At 56.4% G+C, this 16,087-nt stretch overlaps 1 protein-coding gene across 2 annotated transcripts in view; it reads right to left on the bottom strand.

Moving 5' to 3' along the window:
• Positions 1 to 15,528, bottom strand: part of CSNK1G2 (casein kinase 1 gamma 2) — a 43,393-nt gene extending 27,865 nt beyond the window's left edge. For both annotated transcript variants that reach the window (XM_039566441.1, XM_039566442.1), the window contains exon 1: positions 15,458 to 15,528. The gene's annotated coding sequence lies outside the window, so the exon portion shown is untranslated. The remainder of the gene's footprint in view (positions 1 to 15,457) is intronic.
• Positions 15,529 to 16,087: the final 559 nt, after the last annotated feature.

Raw genomic sequence — 16,087 nt, 5'->3', positions numbered from 1 at the left:
GTCCCCAGTGCTCACCTCCTGCAAAACCTGAGCTTTGCTTTCACGCCTGGTAACTCTCCACAAAACAGGCTTTGTCTGCAAGCAGGTGTCCAAAGCACTGTCTGTATCCCAAATCACTGAGTCACATCTGTGCCCTGGGAAATAGAGAAGCCCAAGGAGAGCTGCTGCTCACACAGCTGCTGAGCACAGACTACAGAGCCCACAGCACCCTCAGGGCAGGCAGCCCTATCCCGTACCTCACCCTCTGCCACTGGATGCTGTGGGAAAGATACCCAAAGCCTTGACAGCTCAGGCACCCTTTTACTTCCCTGAGAGGTTGAACAAGGACAGATCCAAGTGCCTGCCTGTCCTGCAGGACCACGGGGATCCAGCCCAAGGGCAGCTGGCTGATGAGGAATGGGAGCTGCACAAGCACAGCTGGAACAGGCATCGCTGAGCCCTCTCCATCCCCAGCTCCACAGAAGTTTCAAGAGCAGATTTACCTTCGGATTCAGGTGGCAGCTGTAAGACTCCCCTGCAAAGCCTGTCTGTGAAAGGTATGATCCTACATATGTCACAAACACACAAATTCATCCCCACCGTAACCCACATCACCAGCCTGGCCATGACGGTCGCTGTGCTGGGCCACAAGAATCAGGCAGGAAAGCACTGTGTTCAGATGGCAGGTTTCTGAGCAGGCAAGTTCCCCTTCCACGTCCTCCCCTCCCCAGAGCTTCACAGTCACCAGGCAGTGGGACAAAACAGGCTTCTAGACGAATAGATAATTTTCACCCAGCAGCTGGGAACAACAGCTTCCATTTCCATCTGAGGCTGGAACACCTCCTCCTGTGCTGCTGTAGCCTGAAATAAGGTTAAGACCATCTCTACCAGCATGCTACTTCCCCAGCCCTGTCCCTGAATACTCCCACGCCTTTAAAAGCCAACACTTTTCATAAAAACAAGATGCTCGCCTTTCCCTTGATAAGGGATCTTAATGCACTTCCGGCAGCACGCACAGGAATGGATGTGGAAGAAGAGCTGCCATCAGTTTCCCAGGGAGAACAGGGGAAGGCTCTCTCCCCACCTCCACTGCAGCCAGAGATGTGCTGCACCTTTCCTGTGCAGCCACAGGCACGCAGCTGAGAGCTGCCCTGGCTCCGGAGAGCTCCAGGCACGGGCTGCAGGACATGCCCAGCTGAAGGACAAGGCTTAGAACAACCTGCTGCAAGAGGATTTGACAGCAAGCCCAGAGGAACAGCAGGTACAAATGCAGGCAGCAGCAGGAGGAAACATCAGAGGAACATGCCTCTGGCCCAGAATGGCCCAGCAAAGCAGAGAGGGGAACGCTGCAGCAGCTGTGAGGCCACAACGTGCCCATCCAAGAGCTGATCCTGAGCCCACCTGCTCAGCATCTCCCGGAGTCAGTGGGCACAGGGACCCACGGAGAACAGCACAGAGCTGGCACTGCTGACACACCTCACCAGGGCTGGGGGGGGGGCAGCTGTCTTAGCAAACGACCATCCGCTTCTCAACACGCTGGGATGGGCTTATTTCCCAGCCTGGCATCCAGGCCACTTGTTGCACTGCTTGCTGTTAAACTTTGGGGTCTTCCCTCCCTCCCCTGAATTTTCAGTAACACATAAGAGCACACACATGTATTTAAACATTAGCGCCAAGTCAGATGGTTGTAACAGCAAACTACCAGAGATCTCCGAATTCCAGTCCATGAAATCAGTTCTTCCCACCAAAGCAGGAGGATGGGAAGGTGTCCTGCTCTCCCTGCCCTGGGACAGCCCAAACGTCACCACAAGGCCAGTCCATCACAAAGCCTCATCACACACAACGCTGTGCACAGTGCCACTGCTTCTCTCCACTGCACTGACAGCAGAGCAGGGTCCACACTCTCCACTACAACCCACTGAGAAGGCCCTACAGCAAAAGCTTCCTCCTTTATGCAACCACAGGCCCCTGAGGACAGAAACTGAGGCAGGACATGACAGCAGCCATTGTCACAGGAGAGAATGCCCCAGGAGGGGCTGCAGTGCCACTGTCACCCCTCGCCACAAGCTACAGAGTGAGTCTCCACCTGTGGCACACAGCCCTGGACTCTCAGCCATCAGCGCAGCCAGTGCACAACACAACAGCTCCCTGCTGACACAGCTTTAGCAACTCCTTTATCAATTCCCACACATGAGAAAGCTGAGAGCAGCTCTCAGACAGCGAGGAAGGGGACCCCCTACAGCCCCCAACACCCTGAGTTATGGCTTTCTCTGTCCCACAGGGCTCCCTGGAGAAGCACTGCTCTCCCCAGCCAGCCCTGCCTCCCACCCACCCCCTCTCCTCTGGGAGCCACCCCGCTGGTGTCGTGGGCATTCTGGAGGGGGACACTGCCCACGGGATGATCCAACCTTGTCACAGCAAGATGAGGCTCCAGAGGAAGCCCAGGCAGAGGCGTTTTGGTGTGCATGAGTCAGAGGGTCTGAGCACACAGTGGGGTGGGATGTCCCCCCACATGCTGTGGGAGAGCTCCTCGTGGGACAGCTCTGCTTCCAGAACGTGAACCACGCCGGCATCCCACGGGCCAGGAGCAGCAGCAGGGAGGACACGGGATGACAGGGCCATCCAAGCGCTGTCTCACAGGGAGTGCTGTCAGGTGGTGGGAGATGTGCAAGAGCAGAGGAAGAACACAACCCATTCAAGGATGTCCTCAGAGATCCCACAGCCTCAAATCCCACAGGTACTCCTTCTGGCATTGCAAAGGATCAGCTGAAGTCAGGGTGAGGGGATCAACATTTGTTCTCCAAAGGATAAGAGACATTTTCCAACATCTCTCCCATAACAAAAGCACATTTCTGGATGCACATGTCTCTCTTTGCTTCCCTTCCTCTTCCAAGCCCAAGCTGGGTCTGAAAACCTTTCATCCACCTGGAAGAGATTTCCTCCCCACAGAGGAACTTGACTGAAAACCAGCGCAGGCAAGCCCAGCACCCTCCTCCCCACGGAGTGGGACACCACAGTGACACACTCAGGACTTGTTCCCCTCCACAGCCTTTGGATCAGCTCCTAAATAACCTCAGGAGCAGGAGACTGGGAACAGACTGCTGCCCCCAGACACTCACACCACGAGCCTCCCCACAGCACAAATGGCTGTGGAACAACACTGAACAACCCAGGGTATCCCAGCTTGCTCCCAAACTTGCAGGGAGTGGGAGATCAAAATTTAGTAGAGAACTAGAAGTGGTTCCATTTCCCTTCCCTGCAGCCTCTAATGAGCACAGAATGAGCAAAACCACTCCCTCCACTCTGTCTGCATGGCCTCCTCGTGTGCAAAACACAGGGAGCAGGAGGATCCCAACACAGCCCCTCCTGTGCAAGGCACAGGGAGCAGGAGGATCCCAACACAGCCCCTCCTGTGCAAGGCACAGGGAGCAGGGGGATCCCAACACAGGAGGACAGACAAGGAATCTGAGGGATACCATCAGCAGATTGCGCCAGCCTGACAATTTCTGTGCTAGGGACACAGGTGATGTTCACTCTTCTGGAAACCACCATCTCTGGAGGGCAGGACATCCCCACTGCTCAAGCTGCTGCATGGCCACAGCAGACTGCCTTGTCTTATCTGAACCACAGCTTTCCAAGCACCCATGCATGAGAAAATCCCCTCTGTTCCAGGAGAGTCCAGGCCACCAGGGAGAGCAGATGACACCAGGTGTGGATGCTGCCATTTCAGATTTACATGCCACACCAGGTGGGACACCCCAGAAGAGACCCCATCCGCTCTCCTGTGTTGGCATCCACACCATATGGCTCCGGGGGTTGGACACACACCTCCTTCTCTCCCAGCAAGCTGGGAAACAATCCAAGCAGCAGCATTAGCCATCTTATCTTCCCGATGTCCCTCGTCACAGGCTCCAGGGGCTTCCCAGACCAATGCCCCCCCAGCTCTTACATCGCTCCTTGCAGCAGCTGGTTCAGAGTAGGTCACCAAGGAAGTGTCATTACAGAAGAGGGAACTGAGGCACAACACTGCCACATGTCACACAGAAAGCAGTGGCAGGAGAGGCAGAAAATCCCAGTCCCCAAAGGCTGCTGTGCCCTCTAAGGTCACCTGCAGGGATGGCCGCCCTGACCACAGGTGACTTCTGCAGGCAGGGCAGTAAGCTGGCACAGGGCAGTAACCCGGCACAGCCCCAGGAGCGGGTCAGAGGCCTGACCTGGTGATTGCCAGATTGGTTTCAGATTTGTTTCCTGGTTCACATTTCCAGGAGGTGGATGGAGCAGATACTGCAGCCCACAACTCCCTCCTCCTGCTCCTCCTCACCAGTGCCACCGCAGGCAACCACCACCTCTTAAGAGTTGCTGCTCTCCTGCCAGGGGATAGAGGGACACCACCCAACTCTGCCGCTCCAGAGCTGTCACCACAGAGGTGTGGGAAAGGAGGGACTCCCAATCCAACAACTTTGGGAGGGTGAGCTGTTCTGTACCACCCAGAGAACCCAGTGCAGAGCCAGGGAAGCACTGGGAGCACTCGCAGGGTATCCAAAAGCTCAGTCAGAAGAAGGTGCCATCCATCAGTCCAGCAGCTCCAGGCAGACCCAGTGAGGGGCTGGAAATTCTGTGTGGCAAAGCAATCAGCTCCTGACAGGAGAGCCAAAGCCCACCTGGGTGGCTCTGAGAAACCAGACAGCTTTTCCCTGTCACCTTCATCAACGCAGGCTGGATATCAGGAGGAATTTATTCCTTAAAAGGGTTGCTAAACACTGCAAGGGGCTGTCAAGAGAGGTGGTAAAGTCACCACCCCTGAAGGTGTTTAAGGAAAGACTGGACATGGCACTCAGTGCTCTGAGCTGAGTGATAGGGTGGGGATTGGTCACAGGTTGGACTCAGTCTTAGGGATCTTTTCCAGCCTAAATGATTCTGGGATTCCATGCTCACTTCCCATGGGCAAGAGCTGTAACACAGATTTGCCCAGTACTTCAAGCAACAGGACTCCTTTCCAGCCCTGCCTGGGACCAGGGGAGGAAGAGGCAGAGACAACACACAGTACTGGAGGAATGAAAACCACAGTTTCATCTCCCACCTCCAAGACTTGGGATAGCTACTCATCCCACAGGGAATGGGGGCAAGGGGCGAGTTGAGTACTCTGGAAGGGGTTTTTAATGAGCCACCTACACACCAGCCACAGTTTAAAGGGAGAAACGGACCCACAAAGACTCCAACTCAGCAGATTCAGAACAATTCCAGCCCGGCTGCCAAAGGCCTGAGCACTGCGATGGCGAGAGCTGTGTGTGCCAGCAGGGTTCCCTGCTCCTCAGCCATCTGGGGACTGTCACTCTGCACAGATCTGCTTGGCCTCCTGTCATGTGTAGTGCTACCAACCCCTTTCCTGTCAGCAGGATCTGGGTTGGCAGAAACACTTTTAATTGTAGGATTTTTTTTTTCTCTTAACCCATATCCTCTTGACAGAACCAGGTTAGGAAGCAGCTGCACTGGCAGATCTGGGGTGGCCTTTTGCGAGGCGAGGCAGGGGAAAAAAGGGGTGCCTGAATCCAGTTATCTCTTCAATCACCAGACCACAGTTAATCACAACTTCCCCACCTCTCCTAAGGTCGCACGGAAAGGGGGAACACCACCAGCTCAGCTCTGTCCCAGCCCAGTCCCTTTGCTCCAGAGTAGACCCTTTGTCCTGGAGAGTCCTGGAGCAGGGTGGGCGGAAGGGATGTCATTCCCACTGGTGACAAGGACTGTTTCCATTTCTAGGTGGCAGAGCTGCAGCTCTGCCAAGCTGAGCTGTCCCACATTCTCCCCTCTGTTTTTTTCCCCAGGCTGCTCCAAGCCCCGCACATTTCCCCTCAAATAACTGCCAAATCCTACAAATTTGGCGGGGGGACAAAAAGGGGAGGTAAGGGTAAGCATCCAGCAGGACTAACCAGGAAACCTCTCCCCAAAGAACTGTCAAATTCCATGTGCTGAGACGCCAAAATCACTTCCCTGCTGCAGAGCCACACAGGAGCTCACTCGGTGCGGTCCTGGCTCCCAGCTCTCCTCCCCAGCAGGGACAGTCACCCAGCAGGGACAGCATTCCAGGGCCACAGGCAGGACCCACAGCCCAGACCATGAGGAGGAAGAGCAGCACCATGCAATTAATCTTTCCTGCGGAATAACTGGGGCAGAGGGATGTTCTGTGGCACAACAGCATCCATCAGCTTCCGTGCCAGAGCCAGCAGCATCTTCAGGGAAGCAGCGAGCGATCCACGAGGCGTTCATCTTCCCACCCCCTCTATTACAGGACCATCAGCAGCTCAATCCATCACAGTTTTCCTTGCAACCTCTCAAAGGTATGGAAGCGACCTGCTTATTTCACAGATGGGCATGGAAGCATCGCTGATCTCAGAGGCAAAAAAAAGAGGATAGAGAACAGAGATTCCCAACTAACTGGAGACTAACTGGGACAAATTCCTGAGGCCTAGGCAAGCACCCGTCTGCTGGCCTGCAGGGAGGGAGAAGCTTCAGAACAGAGGGACCGGAGACCTACATCCCATTCCCGGTCACACCACAAGCTGTGCAGGATCTCTTCACTCCTCCATCCCTCACACAGAGGATCACAGCCTCACAACCCTTTATTAAGCACTGGGACAGCTTTGTGGATTAAGGGCTCGGTCTGGTTTGCACCAACCTCCACATCACAAAGGCACATTCCAAAAGTTTTTTTCTCATCTTCCCTCATCCCCCACCTGTGTGTATTTTGCAGGGGATGAGAAGGCAAGGACTGAAACAGGAAGAGCACAGGACTGGCTACAGCTGAAGAGGTGGTGCTGTGCACTGGGAAAGGAAACTTTCAAGGGGTTCATCCAAAATACTCTCTCAAACAGGTACATCCAGTGCAACCTCACTGGTTCCTCCCTTCCCCTTACCTGCTTCTTTCAACCCTACACAAAGGGCTTAATTTATAAAATCAGAGGGATCGTTCCAATGAAGGAACATGCAGGATACACCCCCAGGAGGACCCATTTCATCTTGCTGCTATTAATACCTGGAACACTATTTGCACGAACAGACTGTCCTTTCTCCCTTGTTTCTGGGCTCTCACTTCTCTGGTTTGTCCCAGAAACCCCAGCCAACACACGTTCACCCTCCTCTAGTACACGCTTCCATCCAAAACCCCAACCTTTCCTCTTTTTTTGAGTTAATTACTCATATTTCTGGTTCACATCACCTCTTTCAACCCCTGCAGACAGGATACAGCTCCCCTGGCTCCCTCATTCATTAGGCAGCCAATTTGTGGGCCTAAACCCATCAACTCTCATTATGGAAAGGGACCAAGACTTCCCACAGCTGCTCAGCATCCCACTATCCTCCAAGCTGGATGGGGTTCTCACTCCTCTTTGCTTCCCCAGCACCAAAGCTGTGACTAAGAGCCAGAGCCATGCTCTGGCTGGGCTTGGCTCTCTTTGGCACAGCGTCAGGCTGGGCCCGAGGGCTGCCTGCAAGCCCTTTGTTACACTGGCACGAAGAAGTTCTCAACCTTTGAGAGCTGTGCTGAGCTCTGCCCGCAGGAGCCCAGGCAAAGCCTTCCCCTTGCAAACAGCCGCGTGCCTTTGGTTTTGCTTCAAGAGGAAACATGTTTTCTCTGTATCCAGGCGTAAAACAGTCAAGCCCGGCCAAAACCATCCAATCAACAGCACAGAGCATGACAAGTCAGGGCAGAGGGTTACCATGGAGCTAAGGAAGCCCAGACTTCCCAGCCAGACCCAGAATTCCTGACCTGCCCTGTCTGCAGAGAGGGGCTGGGAAGAGGATCAGGCTCCTCTCCATCGCCGTGTCCTCACACACCACAACCAGCCCGAGCAGCCTGAGATGCCACCACAACCTGACCCGAATTGTGACATGCACCAGCACACAGCCCCGTTCAGCTGCTCTCCCAGAAACGTGGGACAAGCTCAGCACTGAACCAGCAGCAGGCTTTACCTGGTTGTTCAGGGCACCCTGCGAGAAGGATCACACACAAAGGTGAAGGATCACACTGAAAGGTGAGGAGAAGCCATGAGCACCTCATCAAGCCAGCCCAGGGAATGGGAAATCCTACTATAGCAGGCTCCACTGCAGAGGATTTCACAGCTAATGAACCCTTGCCACCACAGACCACAGCGAAAGCAAAAGCAGCAGAGCGTTTCTTTTCTCATAAGCTGCTTTTATCGGGAAGTTCAGCCCGGCTGCCCACACCAGCCCCAGCTGGAGAGCAGCTCCAAGCCTATGCCTTTAAATCCCTTGGCAGCGCAGGACGGGGGCTGTGGGAGCAGACACGCCCTGTACTCCAGCGCTGGAGCACACAAACATTTCCTCCCAGCCATTCCCGCTCCGCGGCTCGGCCAGAGCTGCCTCGTACCTGCCAGGGCCGTGCCAGAGGCAACGGAGGCTGTGCCACACAGACCTGGACGTGCACAGCCTTCGACTCATTTCCTGAATCCCTCCTGCTTCCCCGCCAGCACTGGACATTCTTCCCTCAAACTTCTTCCCTAAGGCAAATATTTGGAGTCTAACAGGCATTCCTCATGGAAGGCACAAGTTAAATATTGGCCCTAAAACAACAGCAAGTGCCTTTCAATGATTCTGGCTGGAGAAGCACTGCTCTGGACTTTGATTTCTGGCTCTGAACAAAAATAGGAGTAGAGCACTGAGCATTACACTCTTCTCCTGGGAGAAGTCAGATTCAGGCTCTGCCAGTCCCCTGCCAGGACCACAACCAGCAGTGGGAACTGTCCCTGCTCGTGCTTTCTCACACCTCGGGTGTCTGCTGTCACCCAGCCAAGGCTGCTGCAGTGCATCCTCTGCGCCGGGCACAGGATCAGCCTGAGTCTCGTTTCCAGGTCTGTGATTACAGATCCTCAGACAGACACTGGAGAAGACCTGCTGGGAACTATGGGTGCCATCCAGGGCATTTGCACACCTTGTCCTTCCCGCCTCTGGCTGCACCACCAGCACCGCAAAAGGTGCCCACCTCTCCATCCAGCCATGCCCAGCTCTTCAGTGCAGAAGATGCTCCAGGCTGTTCCTGCTCTGCAGGCAGCCCAGCTCCTGATGGACATGCTGGCTCTTGTAAGAAAACATCCCAGCAAGGTAGGAGTCCAAGTAGCCAGAGAGATGGCAGCACAATAAAAGGGAGAGGGAAGGGTGAGGAGGAAAAAGAAACCTGCACTGAGGCCTGTACACCTGAAGCATGGCACCGGTCAGGCGCTGGGATGTCATGGGCATTTTCTACATGGATCAGGGGAGCAGAGCTGCTGTCATGACTCTGAAGCCAGAGCCCTGCAGAGCCAGGTTCGTTGCACCCCAGAGCAGCTCTGTGACGTCCAGATGCTGCTGATCCAAGCCTGAGCAGAGGGGCTGCTCCATCAACCCCCACTGCAGGCAGGTCCCAAAGAGCCCCTGCCAAAACCACCCCAAACCAGAGTCCGCTCCAACACCAGGGGTCTGCCCACTGCTTCTCCCGAAAACACCACAACAGTTACCCTGAGAAAGGTTACATGGCACAGATGTGCTACACACCAACTCACACTCGCAGGGTTTGTTCTACGTCCTGCTAAATTTAGCATGGGGTGTGTTAAATGAGCTTCCCTTTCACTCTCCTGTGGACCCAGTAAGCCCAGGAGCACCTTGCTCAGCTCTGCCCGGTCTGAGCAGGCCTGGGAGGCAGGAGAGGACTGAGCAGTGGAGAGCTGCTCCCTGGCAACATCCCCTGCTGTTCTGTGAGATGGGGAACTCTGACGGTCTGCTGTGCTGGAATTCCTCTCTAATTCCTTTCCAAGACACTTACCATGGCACTTCAAGCTGGGGAATCTGCTGGCGGCTCTGACAACCTCTCAGTGAGATGCCCTGATGGGGCAGACACCCCTCTGAAAACAGCACGGGTTTAAAACCAGCTGCGAGTCACCCTGGGGGAAATGTTAAAGCTCTGAGCACTTCCTATTCCTTCCCCAGCCACCGAAGCCCATAGAGCAACGAGCTCCAGCAAGTTTGAGCAAGAATTTCCAAGGCTCCAGGCAGAGACCAGCCTGTACCTGTCAGCAGCCACACCTCCTCATCCCACAGCACACTGACCCCGCACTCCCAGAGCTGACTGCTGCTCCTCAGCTCCCGCCTCCAAGCAGCCCCTTCCAGCTCAGGGACCCTACCTCCGCTCCCAGCGCCTCAGTCCTTCCTTAACATTCCCTGTACTTGGCAACACCAAAGCTAGACTTCAACTCAAACTGCCATCGCCTTCGGGATGAGAGAAATTGGCAGAGATGGGGGTGGGGGGATTCCAGGAGAGCCTCAGCCTGCCCCTCACCCACACACAGGGCACAGAAGGTGCTGGAAAGCACCATCCTCTCCCTGCATCAAACCAGGGAAACCAGGCAGAGTATAAACTTCATCACTGCCAACAGCCCCTGCTAAAAAACGGATAAGAGAAAGGGTTTTTTGCTTTGTTGTTTGTACCTCGGTGCTACCTCAAAAGCAGTGAGATTCTTTTACCTGAAAACATTGGGCGAGGACAGAGTCTGCAAGAATGGAGCTTTTGTAGCACAAACACAGCTCTGTTCGGGTTTAAATTAGATTTCCACTGACCTTTTTGAGCCCATCGTTCAGCCACCCACACCCAAGCAGCCCCTCTTAGCAAGACTCTGCAGCCCCCAGCCTGGGAAGACGAAATGAACCCCCAGAGACTTGGCTGTGCTCCCAGGGAACCCCCACACCCCTCCCAGCACCACTCCTGCTGCACAGAGCTGCTCAGCTGCAGGGCTGCAAAGCTCTTCCAAAGGAAAGCTGCACAAAATCCAAGTTCAAGCTCAACCTTAACCCCTGTTTATTAACTTAAGAACATCCCTCTCAGGGTGACAAAGCCCGTGCATCACCTGCCAACTGTCTCATTCACCACTGGGAAAGCAAAGGCCAGGCCCGCCTCATTAAAAAGCATTACATAACATTAAGTAACAAAGGGCTACAGGACATTCTTTGCTTGGTGGACACATAAAAATGAATGACTCAAAAATTAACGCTCCTTTCCTCCAGACTCCCAGTGTCTCCAGCACCCTGGGAGGCCAATGGCACCTTATTTCCTAGGCAACAATGTCATGGTTCATCCCAAATCCTGCTCTCACATCCAACTTACTGCCATCCCTGCCCTGCCGACACTAAACACCACACAGCACTGCCCAGCTCTCTTTCAGAGCACAGTCCCCACCAGACCCCAGTGGATGTGTTTCTGCTGTCTCACAGCTCACACTGAGGGGAAGCCGAGATCTCGGCCTGTGGCACAGGGACCCTTCCCCAGCCTGGGGTCAGCTCAGCTGGACCTCACCGGACAGGACTTTGGGCTTTCCCCATGTCACCATCTCAGTGCAAGCCTTTCACAGACAGGACTGTGAGAACATTTGGTTTCACTGTCACCACTGAAGTGGCCTCAAGACCTGTGTTTCCTACAAGGAGGATGTTTCTGCTGTGACATTTCAAGTGCCAGGGGCCTGATGCGGTGGGGAAGGCAGATGTCAGCAGGGCACTGCTTGGAAAGGCCACTGCCACCAACCTCTCAGCAGAACACAGACTCCACAGGCACTGGGAGATCTTCCTGGACACACGGTGAACTTCTGTCCACCATCTCGCTGGAGCCAAAGAAGCCAATTTAAAGTCTTTATAGAACTAATTGAATTCCTCTACTCCAGGAGCAAACTCTCCTTACCGTGGGCAGTGGATGAAATCAGAGACTTCTTGCTCCATGTAGCATTTTGAAACACCCTGCAAAGCCTTACCTAGAAGTTTCACCTTACCTAAGAGCCATTTCCTACACCACACAGGGCTCATTGTGGGTGCTGATCTGTTGCTGCCGCGCTCTGAGCGCGGCGAGCGGAAGGCAGAGAGACGTCCTGTGGTTTTACAGCCACTGCACCTCCCTCTCTCCTGCCCCACCACGCTGGGGAGCAACAGCTTTGAGCACCACAGGTGTCACCCAGGAACCTGACAGCGTAGGACAGACAAGGCAGGGTGTGCTGGAACACCTTGGCTCCACGCATGGAATCACAGAATGGTTTGGGTTGGAAGGGGCCTTAGAGCTCATCCAGTTCCACCTCCTGCCATGGACAGGGACGCTCCTTTGATCCAACCTGGCCTTGGACACTTCCAAGGACGGGGCAGCCACAGCTGCTTTGTGCCAGAGCCTCACCATTCTCACAGCCAGAAATTTCTTCCCAATATCCATCTAACCCTGCCCTCTGTCAGGGGGAAGCCATTCCTCCTTGTCCTGTCACTCCAGTTCCTGATGCACAGGCTGCTTTTTCAAAGCCAGTTATTAAGGAATAATGCATCAATGTAACATGCAAGGGAGGGGCTGCCCACAGGAAGGGCTGCGGGGTTACAGCCTGGGCAGGGATTTAGAATTCCCCAGGAGGAGAAGGGCAGCTGGCATGAATGGGGGAGCCTGACAGAGGACCCTGATGCTCCACACTCACCTGCCCCAGCAGCTTTTCACCTCCCTCACAACCAAAGTTGCTGCTCCTCTATAGCAACAGATCCACCAGAGACATCAAGTGCCAGCAGGAGTAGAAACAGCCTTTCTCATGAAACCCCAAAACTATTCACACAGCTTTTTTAACAGGAAGATGACTTGTTCTCCAGCAGAACCCCAGAGCTGCTGGGACCTGCTCTCCCTCCCTGCCCTCCCAGCTCACAGGGTAGAGCTGGACTGAAGCAGACTCCAGGTCACACCATGTCTGGGCCAAGGAAGGAGGCTCAGGTTCACAGCTTCTCACTGCACCCACAACGAGCCACGTCTGCCCAGTCAGAGCCCAATTACAGGGCTGTGGGCAGAGCTGTTCCCACAGGCTCTCAGAAAAAAGCCGTGGCAAACACACGAAGGAAGCTTCTGTGCTGGCACCCAAGCCTGTCCCCGCTCAGCAGCACTACAAGGGAAGAGGGTCTGACTCCTCAAACTGCAGCTGGAAGTCACAGGAGTAGCACAGGGCAAACCAGGCCACTGCCCTCTGGTACCAAACCCCACAGTGCTGAGCCCTGCTGAGCGAGGGGAGGGTCTCCTCCCCAGCCCAGGGGCTGCACCTCTCCTGCACACCCCACAACAGCACATCAGGGGTTGCTGCTTACCCGAGGCTTCCCTCACCCTTCCCACCAAGCCTTTAGTGCCTGTGTAGCTGCAGTTCCTGTCTGAAGGCAGAGATAAACAGCTTCCTACCCACCCTGGCTCGCACAGGGCCTGGGCCTTGCAGCAGTGGCCTGGATCGAGGGTCGGGCACAAACCTGGAGGGACCAGCCAAAGCACAGGAGTGCTGCTCCAGCACAGCTCATCCCAGCTCCTCCTAGCTAGGAAAACCACGGGGGGAGGGGGTGGGCAGGGGGAGACAGCTCCGGAGCACAGCCAGGCCCAAGTCCAGCAAAGATGTTTATTGGCAGCTGCTCTCAGACATTGTGTCTTCCAGCCCAGTGGGGCTGGAGGGGGGGGAAAATACTGATTGTCCATGAGCACAACCCTCATGTCATTCCCATTGATCCGCTGAGTCACTCCCGTATTAACAGTTTTGACAACACCCGGGCTGCACAGGAGCTCTGACACAGAATACAAAACAAGGGGCACTGCGAAGCCGCTCCGGAGAGCGGCACCCAGGAACCTGCTGAGCTGCCAGGGCCCGCTTCCTCCTCTCAGGAGCTGCACCAAGAGCAGCCAGCACACAGCATGCTGCAGGGGCAGAGCACACGGCTCCCTCCAGTCTGCCCGGGGAAACTGCTGGACACAAGGTCTGCCCTGCAAACCGCCACCAGCTGCACCCCGTGGATGCAGGGGCAAAGCAGAACAGCTGCTGCTTCGGCAAAGGAACTACACAAGTGATTTTTAAGTGATTTATAAGGCCTCACAGATCTGTCAGATAACGAGGAGGAGATCAAACCCTAAGGCACAGGAGGGCAGCCACCTCTCCATGCTGAGGGACAACCCCTAGAGAGCTGGGGGCTCCCCAGACCTCATGTCCCCACAGACCTGAGCATGCTGGCATTAGACCAGCCAGAACCACAACCCTCCCAGCACCCCAGAGGTGCTCAGGAGTGATAAAACACTGACCAAACAACATTCTTATCTGCAATGTACCAAATTAAAACAAAACCAACAAATCTTTGGCAAGTTCCTCACAGCAGCCAAGCCTATCCCACCACGGCGAAGGCTCCCCATGGAGGCCTCCTGCCCTAATTTGCAGCAATTCTTTGTCAGACCACTGGCAAACACCAAATGTTTGCTCCAATCTGTTACATAAGGCCCAATTTTTAAACCTGTGTGCAGGGAGATGGGGGCACACTGTGTGTGGCGGCCTGACAGGGCAGCCTGGCTGGCAGGTGAACTCACACACTCCTCAGAATGCACTTCCACATCTCCAACCACTTGTTGTGAGGAAGGAAAACAAATGTGTTCGTTAAGGAGGCAACTTCCAAAGGTTTTACACATCTTTCAACCCAGTTAACTCGAACTCTTTGGAATGGACTAATATCATGGCAACTCGAAAGGGGTTTGTGAAACTTTGCTTTTTAACTTCCAAAACACACCAAACACGGCAAGTCCTCATGCTGCCCAGTGCATAAAAGAGAAGGCACCTTCCTGACCACCCCCACAACTTCCCGTGGTTTGCTCCCCGAGATCCAAGAGCCAGCTCCCTGGCTCGGCTCCCTCCTGCCAGCCAGCGACAGGAGCCACAGGCCTCCCCGGCAGAGCTGCTCCTCATCTGCAAACCTCAGGAACAGCTCAAGTCGGCTCCTGTCTGCTGGGGGCAGGAGGGGGAGGGCACTTTCCCCGTTTCTCACATTCATCCTCACCCGCTTCGTTGAAGAAAAAAAAGCCGTTTTAAATACCAGGTTCAGCACAGTCCTTTCCCCAAATAAACACTTCCCAACCCCTCCGGAGAGAGGAAAGCCACACACAAAGGAGCCAACATCCTGCGAGGCTCGGGCAGGCCGGGGCAGGGTGCGGGCCGAGGGCCACGGCGGGGAGGATCCGACCCCATCCCTGCCGCCCACCCGGCCTCGGGGGGCCCCGGGGGGCTCGGACCCCTTCCCCGGGGCCACAAAACAGTCACGGCCGGGAGGGGACGGGGCGAGGCGGCACTGGGCCCTCAGACCCCGGCCCAGTCCGACCCCAAAGCCTCCCTCACCCCCCGATCCCACCCCGACCCCCACAGCCCCCCCATCCCCCCGGCCCAGACCGACCCCCCCTCAGCCCCACCGGCCGGCGACCTCCCCAGGCCAAGCCGGGGCCTTCCCCGGCACTCCCGCGATCCCCACAGCCCCTTCCTCTCTCCGGGCCCTTCCCGGCTCTCAACCCCCTCCGCCACCGCCCCAGCCCCGCCGCCCCCGCCCGCGGCGCCGCCCGGCCCGGCCGCCCCTCCCCGGTGCCAGCCGTGCGGAGCCGCGGCCGCAGGGCCCCCGCCGTCCCCCGGTGCTCCCCCGGTGTTACCTCGGCGGTCCCTCAGCGCCGGGCGGCGGCGCCGCTGCCCCGCGGCCGCTCCCCCATGGCGGCGCCCCCGGCCCGGCCCCGCTCGCCTCCCCTCCGCCGCTGCGCCAACGGCGTACGGCCCGCGCTGCGCCAACGGCGTAGGCGCCGCGCCGCGCCCGTGCGCGCCCGCGCGCCAGCGGCGCAAGCGCGCTTCGTGAATACGGCCCGCGGGGCGGAGCGCGGCGCAAGCGCAGCGGGCGCGAGGGTGGCGGCGCAGCGGCGCTGGCGTAGCGCGCGTTCGGGAATAGCGGCCGGCAGGCGGCGGCGTGCCTTTGCGGCAGCGCCGCGCGCTTTACGGCAGCCCCGGTTAACCCCGCGCTGCCCGGCGCCGCTGATCGCGACAAGCGCCGCTGATCGCGACAGGGCCAGCGCTGCATCAGCGCCCTGCAGGGGGGGAGGGCGCAGCTCTCACACAGGGAACAGGCCGCGCTGTAGTGTGCCTTGTAGGGTCCGGCTCCGGCGTGGGTTGTCGCGGTGCTGTCGCGACTTGGATGCCACCGTCCTCCGGGTGGGGTACGGGCCTGTTGCGGGGACAGCATGGGGTGTATCGACCCAGTTAGAGGGGACAGGCCCTAATATGTGAGCGAGCCC

Source organism: Corvus cornix, chromosome 28, assembly GCF_000738735.6.
Source record: "Corvus cornix cornix isolate S_Up_H32 chromosome 28, ASM73873v5, whole genome shotgun sequence".
Classification (NCBI taxonomy): domain Eukaryota; kingdom Metazoa; phylum Chordata; class Aves; order Passeriformes; family Corvidae; genus Corvus; species Corvus cornix.
Note: the sequence above shows the minus strand (reverse complement) of the source record. Positions and strands in the feature narration are given on the sequence as shown.